The sequence below is a fragment of the Muntiacus reevesi genome, chromosome 2 (assembly GCF_963930625.1).
Source record: "Muntiacus reevesi chromosome 2, mMunRee1.1, whole genome shotgun sequence".
Classification (NCBI taxonomy): Eukaryota; Metazoa; Chordata; class Mammalia; order Artiodactyla; family Cervidae; genus Muntiacus; species Muntiacus reevesi.
In genome coordinates, this window is record NC_089250.1 from 75,078,746 (window position 1) to 75,088,227 (window position 9,482).

The 9,482-nt window shown below is 43.9% G+C and overlaps 1 long non-coding RNA gene and 3 other non-coding genes across 4 annotated transcripts; all 4 read left to right on the forward strand.

Annotated features, from left to right (window-relative positions):
- Nucleotides 1–67: 67 nt before the first annotated feature.
- LOC136159677 (uncharacterized) lies at nucleotides 68–2,886 on the forward strand. Its single transcript, XR_010661499.1, has 5 exons — nucleotides 68–227; nucleotides 540–648; nucleotides 1,496–1,561; nucleotides 1,883–1,960; nucleotides 2,669–2,886. It is a non-coding gene; the product is annotated as an uncharacterized lncRNA (long non-coding RNA).
- Nucleotides 376–467, forward strand: LOC136162316 (small nucleolar SNORD12/SNORD106). The gene has a single exon (XR_010662119.1). It is a non-coding gene; the product is annotated as a small nucleolar SNORD12/SNORD106 (small nucleolar RNA).
- Nucleotides 1,327–1,417, forward strand: LOC136162315 (small nucleolar SNORD12/SNORD106). The gene has a single exon (XR_010662118.1). It is a non-coding gene; the product is annotated as a small nucleolar SNORD12/SNORD106 (small nucleolar RNA).
- On the forward strand, nucleotides 1,638–1,729 carry LOC136162314 (small nucleolar SNORD12/SNORD106). The gene has a single exon (XR_010662117.1). It is a non-coding gene; the product is annotated as a small nucleolar SNORD12/SNORD106 (small nucleolar RNA).
- Nucleotides 2,887–9,482: the final 6,596 nt, after the last annotated feature.

The window sequence follows — 9,482 nt, forward strand, 5'->3', positions numbered from 1 at the left end:
ACTACATTTCCCAGAAGGCCTCGCGCGGTACGGGTTGGGCGGGGGCGGGGAAAAGGAAGCGCCTCGGAGGCAGTGCGCAGGCGTGAGAGCCCCGCTGGCTACTTAAGGGAGGCTCGCGGGCTGGTCTTCCTTTCGCGTCTGCGGCGCTCTCTGTTCTTCGTCTTCTGCTCTCTGCTCCTCATCCGATGTCGTCTCAACCCTGGAATCAGAATTTACTACTGTATGTGGTGAGTAGAAAGCTCGCTGCTACATCTCTGCGCCTCCTTTTCCCTCTTTGTGCAGTCGCCTCTCCTAGTGGTCCCCTCTGCTCTGACCGAATAGGTCTAAGCGTCGTTGGGGAGATGAATGAGAGCTGAAAAAACCCAGGATTCCTCGGCCGGTGTAAATGATGAGTTCACTTTTTTCCCCATCAGATCGACCGTGTTGATGTCTTTGAATACTTGCCAGTTAATTCTGACAACACCTGCCTCAAAAAGCGCAGCCCTGTTCTCTGACTGCGGAAAGATGGCGACTGACGACCTTTCTTTGTTGGTTCGCAGATTTGCGTGATCAGACGCTACAGAATGAATCTTGGTGGAGGGGTCCCTGCTGGGGCTCCAAGAGAACCACGTGTCGACAGGCAGAACCTTCAGCTTCCTGACCTCTGGAGTAAGCACATTTTTCTTATTTTTTTTGACCTATTGCAGGAAATGTGTGCTCTGAGGAACCTCTTGGTTTGCTAGGCCGCCTTGCAGGGGAACAAAGGAGAGTAAGGGTAATAAGTGTATTTTAGTTACTCGATTTTCTTGAGGTATTCTGGATACTTCATTTTATTATAATTCACGAAAAACATAGGTATTAGACATATTTCAAACCAGGATAAGTGAATCGGTGTTTTTTAAATTGTTTTTTAAATTTAAACATTTTTAAAATGCCTCTTACGGCACATATTCAGATGGCCATTCCTTCCTTTTTAAATCATAAACAGCTTTTTTGTACTTAAATTTCCAAGTGGGTGCATACTGGGATGACATTGCTTTTTTAAGGAAGGCCAAATGTTTCTTTTGATCTATTACTCTAATTCCCAACGGCTTAACTTTTAAAACAGTCCAAAAATGCCACGCTAATGCTGGAATCTTTTGGGACCAAGTTTTCCTTAGACCTTGATGTGTTAGAAGTGATGACATGTTACCTTCAAGTGTGATGATATCCTGACAGTCAAAACCCTGCCGTCAATTAAGTAAGAGTCAACCATTTTCCCACAGCTCTTGCCAGCCATGCTGGTTTCTACCAAATGTTAAGCACAGAAAGCTGGGGTGTTTGCCTTGTCGAGTCCAAGAACTTCCTGCTGGCATTAATGATGACTGAACTTTTTTCCCCGACAGATCGATCATGTTGATCTAACTTCTCTAAGCCAGTTTCTGTCTGATATGCCAGCTTGAGCAGCTCTTTTGTCCCCCCAACTGCTTTTGCATCTAGCTGATTTAGAGGTCATGTTTCAATGTTTTCATCTCAGGCTCACTCTTGGCAGCAAACAGGCATTGAATGGGCCATGATGGATCCAGGATTGGGAAGAGAATTTGTAAGTCGTATCTATAATTGCTTTTCTTTTGAAGGGGTTATCCCCCTGCATTCTACTTTTTTGTGACTCAAGTATGGCCATTGCAGCTGATGACTTAACTTTTTTCCCCATCAGATCGACCCTGTTGATCCAGCTGAATTATTAGCCAGTTTTGTCTGATGCATTGGCCTCAAAGATAACTTTGTTTTCTGCTTACCATTTTCTGTGTGGGGTGTGTTTTTTTTTTTTTTTTTTTTTTAAGTGAGAATTGGGCTTGCCCTATGATTTCCTCCCTGGCATCATTCAAGTCATTTATCTTTGCTTCCTCTTACTTTCCTACAGGGCCAGAGCCCTGTGTTCATCAGGGCCCTACGTAGGTTGATGGCGGCCTGATTTCAGTTTGTTTCAGTTTTGTAACAGGTAAGATTTCTGTAAATTTTTGTCCCCTTAGGTGTTAACCCCTCGGTAAAATGATGACTGAATGTGTTGCGGGTAGAGAAGTGTTGGGTTTGCCCACTTGGGAGTGACTTGGGGACCAGTTGTAATTTGGGTTCCAGGTTACCTTTTGAGTTGAGTTCCAAAAGGGTTGTAATTCATTATGAAAGATTGAATTCTTAACCTCAATACATTACTCCATGGGCCTCTTCAACATGGTGGAAAGACTTCCCTGTTTGTCCAGTGGCAAGGAGTCTGGGTTTGATCCCTGGTCAGGGAACTAGGTTCTATGTGCATCAACTAAGACCTGGTACAGTCAAATCAATAGAAAATATTTTAAAACTACTGCCTTGCATCATCACAGTGAGCAGATCAGGGAGACAATTTATACTTTCTGCCTCCTTTCTTAAACATAACAGTTTGCATGCCTGCTTATCTACTTCATATTCAGATCCCTCCTTTTGTCCCTAAAGTATCTTTTTGCATTTATTTCATGCAGAATGTTGAATAGAATCAACATTTGGCATATCAGGAACAATACAGACTTTGGGCAGACCCCAGGTTGGAGGTCTCCCTCCTTGGTCTGGTGCTTCACATCTTCCTACTTCCCAAAGTCTAGATACTCCGACGTCCCAAACAAGTAGCCGTTTGCATCCTAATGAAGTACTGAAGTGATGTTTCTTTCTTTTTAAGGAATTTCAGCTGTGGAGTCATGCAAGGCCTCTTCAGAAAGATATATGTTTACTTCTGAGAGCATAAAGAAAGGTTTGGGTTGTTGTGTAACCTGAGTGTCCAGAGGTGAAAAGCTTGTGGCTCTTTTGAAGAATGAAGTATTATATTAAATTTTGGTTATTAAGTTTAACTGTAGCCTTCCTGTCTGGAGAAATAAAATAAAATCCTTTAAATGAAAAGGCTGTTTTCTTGTCATTAGAAAGACCTTGAACCAAATGACACTGAGTTAAAAGGTGGATCCCACACTCTACATTTCTACAGGCATTTCTGAACAGGTTGTGTACATTGAATCATGGGTTCTGTGCTTTGCAGCTGATGAAGAAGAGAAGTGTGGTTGGAGCTCTACCTTTTACTAATTTTTTTTAATATTTAAGATTTCATGGTTTAACCATGGAAAGTTCCAAACAGACTAGTGATGCAGGGCTAATCTGGTTTTAATTCCCCTGCTTTGTCCCCACTGTACTTTTTACTCTTGTATATTCTGACCTGGCTCTTGATACAGTCTTGACTCCCTCAGGTCCCTTGAGTCTGGGGACCTAGTGCTTCCAGTGAACAGAAAACTGACAAAAGGGATAGTCTGATACGGTTGTAAAAAAATTTAATGACTTGTTGACTTCCACTGATAAGTTTTCCTTCCTATCTTAACCTCCTAACCTTGAAACAAGCTAGCAGAAATTAAGATTGACTTCCAGCCAAAAAGGGCTTCCCTGGTGGCTCAGGCAGTAAAGAATAAAAGAATCTGCAGTGCAGGAGACCTGATGCTCAGGTTGGGAAGCTCCCCTGGAGAAGGATGGCAACCTACTTACTCTAGTATTCTTGCCTGGAGAATTCCATGGACAGCAGCCTGGTGTGATGCTGAACAAGAAAGATTTTAGTCTTGGTTTTTTTAAAAGCTGTAGTGCACTGCGTGTGGGATCTTGGTTCCCCCTTAGAATGTATACACCTGCAGTAGAAACAGGTTTTATTTTTTTGAAAGCACAGAATCTTAGTCATGACCACCAGGGGAAAGAGAAAGTGTTAGTTACTCGGTGGCGCCTGTGAAGTTCTTCAGACAAATACTGTCAGTTCAGTCGGTTGTGACCCCCATGGACTGCAGCAACCCAGGCTTCCCTGTCCATCACCAACTGGAGCTTGCTCAAACTATTGTCCATCGAGTCAGTGGTGCCATCCGACCATCTTATTATGCGGTCCCCTTCTGCCTTCAATCTTTCCCAGCATCGGGGTCTTTTCCAATGAGTCATTTCTTTGCATCAGGTGGCCAAAGTATTGGAGTTTCAACTTCGGCACCAGTTCTTCCAATGAATATTCAGGGTTGGTTTCCTTTAGGGTTGACTGGTTTGATCTTGCAGTCCAAGGGACTCAGAGTCCTCCAACACCACATTTCAAAAGCATCAATTCTTAGGTGCTTAGCTTCCTTTATAGTCTAACTCTCCCATCCATACATGAGTACTGAAAAAACCGTACCTGTGACTAGACGGATACTGTAATGGGTAGTCATTCCCTTCTGGGTGACTTCCTGCGCCAGGGATAATCTAGGTCTCCCACATTGCAGGCAGATTCCTTTTTTTTTTTTTTTTAATTTTTTTTTTTTGCAGGCAGATTCTTTACTGTTGGAGCCATCATCTATTCTCTATGCTGTGAGTACTCTTCCCACCTGTCCTCTCCCCACCTTACATGGTAACAGGTGGAGTCAATGGCCTGGACCATCTTCCTCACTGTAACCTAAGACCTCATCTCTTTTCCTTCTCTTTCAGCCACATAGAACTGTCCTTCACGTTCACTCCAATATGGAATGACCAGCCCTAGCCCCTGAATGGTTCCCTCCACTTATTCAAACACTACCTTCTATGGGGACCCGTAGTAAACAATCATCCGCACCACTTTCTATTCCCTTATGTTTTATTTTTCACTGTGCCAATGCATATACAGTATACATACATTATATGTTTATGTAGTACACATATCACCTGTCTCCTGCATTAGACCATGACCACGTAGGAAGCTTTCACTCCTTTGTGGCCCCTCCGTGGCTTGTGGCAGTGCCTGGCCCATGGTAGTTCACTGTCAATGTTAAATGAGTGCATTGTGGGACTGCTCAGGCACTTGACCTGCATCTTGTTACTCATTACAACAGCCTTCTGAGGACAGAACTACCATGATCCTCAGTCTAATTGCATAGAGGAGGAAACAGGCTCAGAGAGCTCTCCAAATCTGTATGAGACAGAATCAGGTCACACACCCTGACTTAAAATTTGACTCCTTTTCTGTCTACAACTTACTGCCTTTTACCATAACAAATATTTTCTGTTCTTGGCATCCACTTCAGTTTCTAAAGCTGTTCCTTGCACATAGTAGGTGCTCAGTGAAGCAAAACTGATTAAATGATTTCTTGAACCATCACTCAACCTGGAAGGCATATTGAGTGCACAGAATATTTCTTAAAAGACACTCACATGATCCATTCCATAACTATCAGCTATCTATCACGTGTCAGGCTCTGTTCTAGGTGCTACAGATACAGTAGTGAAAAGAAAAAACCAAAACCCTTGCCTGCATGGGACATGACATTGCTAGTAGAGGGAGAAACAGTAAAAAATGATGCAGTGCTATGATATTTAATAAGTGCAATGGAGAAAACTAAAGCGAGGAAAAGGAATAGAAACGTTAAGCTGCACATCTGAGTACAGAGCTGAACAAGATCAGGGAGTGAATGGTTTATCAGTGGGATAGAACAGGCCAGTGCAAAGGCTTTGAGGTGAAAACCTGCTTGCCTGCTTGTTAGAAAGGAGGCCAGTGTGGCTTCTCGTGGAAAATTTGGAAGATCTGGTCAGAGGGGGCCCATTTTCTTACCTGATAATTGGTTGTGGCTGAGTAACACATGTGTGTATGCATGTTTTTATTTTAGCTCATTTATTTATTTTTGGTTGCACTGGGTGTTCGTTATTGCAAGTGGGCTTTCTCTAGTTGAGGTGGGTTTTCTCTAGTTGAGGTGAGCAGGGGCTGCTCTCTAGTTGTGGTGCACAGGATTCTCATTGCAGTGATTTCTTTTCTCGGGGAGCACGGGCTCCAGGAACAAGGTGGTTGTGGTGCCTGGGCTTAGTTGTCCCACGGCACGTGGGCATGTGGGATCTAGCAGAGCAGGGACTGAGCCTGTTCCCCCTGCATTGGAAGTGTGGAGTCGTAGCAAGTGGACCACTAGGGAAGTCCCTGTGTGTATGTTTTTAGGCAGGTCATGTGCTTTCCATTTCCCCACATTGGTGTATTTCCCTCTTTAATGTACCTGCCCTTGTAGTAAAAGGGATGTGGGGATCCCATAGACTGAGGAGCAAGGCAGGCTACAGTCCTTGGGGTTGAAAAGAGTCGGATACCATTTAGCAACTAAACAGGAAATGGCTAACATTTATTGAGCCCTCACTGTGTGTTAATTAGAGTTCTTCACACGTAATAAAGCATTATTCTTCCAACAACTGTATGAGACAGTTGTATTATTGAATATGCCAGTTGAAGGATCAGTCTCAGAGAGGTAAAACTTCCTGTCTAAATTTACACAGCCTGTAAGTAATAGAGCCAGGATTCAAACCCAGTCAGTCTTGAGGCTATAACCCTTGACTTAACGGCAGCCTCTTACTGAAATGCAGTCTTATAGGAAGGAGTCAATTTCCGGTTCTTACAAGTTCAAATTCTTCTGACTTCCTTGGTGAAATACCTCTGAGGTCAGAAGTGGCCCCAGATGCCTACTAGCCAGGGTTGAAGACATTCACTAGAGAGCTCCCACCCAGCTTGAATCTCACACCTTTGCTGTTACTGCTTCTCTGAACTCTGCAGGCAATGTTAGGCCTTAGCTGCTCAAACTTTTTGCATCTTGTCTCCCCAGCTTCAGTCTCACTAAACGTTTGATGCTTCAGACTCATCCTACTTCTTTGTCCTCTTAGCTGAGGGACCTTGGGCACATTCTTTACTTCTATAGGCCTCAGTTTCCTCATCTGTGAAATGGGATTCATAACAATACCTGCTTCAGAGAGTTGTAAGTGTCAATTAGATCAGGTCTGTAAAGCACTTAGCCCAGGCCTGGCACATAATAGAGACACAATTCTTCTCCTTTTTTTTTTTTTTTTTTTTAATGCTGTTGCCCACTTCACCTCTGTTTTTTGTTTTTTTAATGTGAACCACTTAAAAAATCTTTATTGAATTTGTTACCATACTGTTTCTGTTTTATGTTTCGGTTTTTTGGCTGGGAAACATCTGGGATCCTAGTTCTCTGACCAGGGATCAAACCCATCCCCTCTTCAGGGAAAGGCAAAACCTTAACCACTAAAGTGTCAGGAAAGTTCCAAAACATAATTCTTGTCTAGTGAATAAAATCTTCCTGCCACATTGAGATGGAAGAAGATCTATATTGGAGACATGTAAGAAGTGAGCTCATTGAGTGCTTACCATGGGCGATATTGTGTTAATTATTTTCTCATTAATCCATACCCCACCCTTGTTTACTACCATCCTGTTTTATCCCTAAAACATTTACAAGATGGTGGAGTAGAAGGATGTGCGGTCATCTTCTCTTGCAAGAACTCCAAAATTACAACTCACTGCTGAACAACCATCCACAGGAGAATGTTGGATCCCACCAAAAAAAGATACCCCACGACCAAGGACAAAGGAGAAGCCCCAGCATGATGGTAGGGGGACAAAATCGCATTTAGAATCAAACCCCATACCTGTCAGAGACGCTCAGAGGGCTCCAACAAAACCCTGTGCACACCAGGAGACCCCACAGAGACTGAGCCAGACCTGCCATTGCGTGCTGAGTGTCTCCTGAGGAGGTGTGGGTCAGCAGCGGCCTGCCGCAGGGTCAGGGGCTCTGGGTGCAGCAGACCTGGGCGTGGCATAGCCTCTTGGAGGAGGTCACCATTAACCCACCACTGAGCTGCCAGAACTTACACAGGTCTGGAAAACAGACTCTTGGAGGGCACCAGGACCCAGGAGAAAGGGGCAGAGACCCCACAGAGACTGACCCAGACTTGCCCGTGAGTGTCCAGGGGTCTCTGGTGGGAGCGAGGGTTGGCGGGGGCCTGCTGCAGGGTCAGGGGCCCTGAGTGCGGCAGTAGACGCATGGGACCTTTTGAAGGAGGTCGCCATCGTCTTCATTACCTCCACCATAGTTTGGCCTCAGGTCAAACAACAGGGAGGGAACATAGCCCTGCCCATCAACAAAAAATTAAAGATATACTGAGCATGGCCCCACCTATCAGAACATGACCCAGTTTCCCCCACAGTCAGTCTCTTCCATCAGGAAGCTTCCATCAGCCTCTTCTCCTTACCCTTCAGAGGGCAGACAGCAGGCAAATCACAATCACAGAAAACTAATCAAACTCATCACATGGACCACAGTGTGTCTAACAAAGAAATCATGAGCCATGCCATGTAGGGCCACCCAAGACGGACGGGTCATGGTGGAGAGTTCTGGCAAAACGTGGCCCACTGGAGAAGGGAATGGCAAACCATTTCAGTATTCTTGCCTTTAGAACCCCACGAACAGTATGAAAAGGCAAAAAGATAGGATATTGAAAGATGAACTCCCCAGGTCGGTAGGTGCCCAATATGCTACTGGAGATCAGTAGAGAAACAACTCCAGAAAGAATGAAGGGATGGAGTCAAAGCAAAAATAATACCCAGTTGTGGATGTGATTGGTGATAGAAGCAAGGTCTGATGCTGTAAACAGCAATATTGCATAGGAACCTGGAATGTTAGGTCCATGAATCAAGGCAAATTAGAAGTGGTCAAACAGGAGATGGCAAGAGTCAACGTCGATATTTTAGGAGTCAGTGAACTAAAATGGACTGGAATGGGTGAATTTAACTCAGATGACCATTATATCTACTACTGTGGGCAAGAATCCCTTAGAAGAAATGAAGTAGCCCTCCTATTCAACAAGCGTCCGAAATGCAGTACTTGGGTGCAATCTCAAAAATGACAGAATGATCTATGTTCATTTCCAAGGCATTCAATATCAATTCCAATTCAATTGGAATCAAATCAATCCAAATCAATATCCAATTCCATTCAATATCACAGTAATCCAAGTCTATGCCCCAACCAGTAATGCTGAAGAAGCTGAAATTGAACGGTTCTATGAAGACCTACAAGACTTTCTAGGACTAACATCCAAAAAAGATGTCCTTTTCAATATAGAGGACTGGAATGCAAAACTAGGAAGTCAAGAAACACCTGGAATAACAGGCAAATTTGGCCTTGGAGTACAGAATGAAGCAGGGCAAAGGCTAATAGAGTTCTGCCAAGAGAACGCACTGGTCATAGCAAACACCCTCTTCCAACAACACAAGAGAGGACTCTACACATGGACATCACCGGATGGTCAACACTGAAATGAGATTGATTATATTCTTTGCAGTCAAAGATGGAGAAGCTCTATACAGTCAGCAAAACAAGACTGGGAGCCGACTGTAGCTCAGATCATGAACTCTTTATTGCCAAATTCAGACTTAAATTGAAGAAAGTAGGGGAAACCACTAGGCAATCCAGGTATGACCTAAATCAAATTCCTTATGATTATACAGGGGAAGTGACAAATAGATTCAAGGGATTAGATCTGATAGACAGACAGCCTGAAGAACTGTGGACGGAGGTTCTTGACATTGTACAGGAGACAGCCATCAAGACCATCTGCAAGAAAAGCAAATGCAAAAAGGCAAAATGGTTGCCTGAGGAGACCTTACAAATAGCTGAGACATAAAAAGCTAAAGGCAAAGGAGAAAA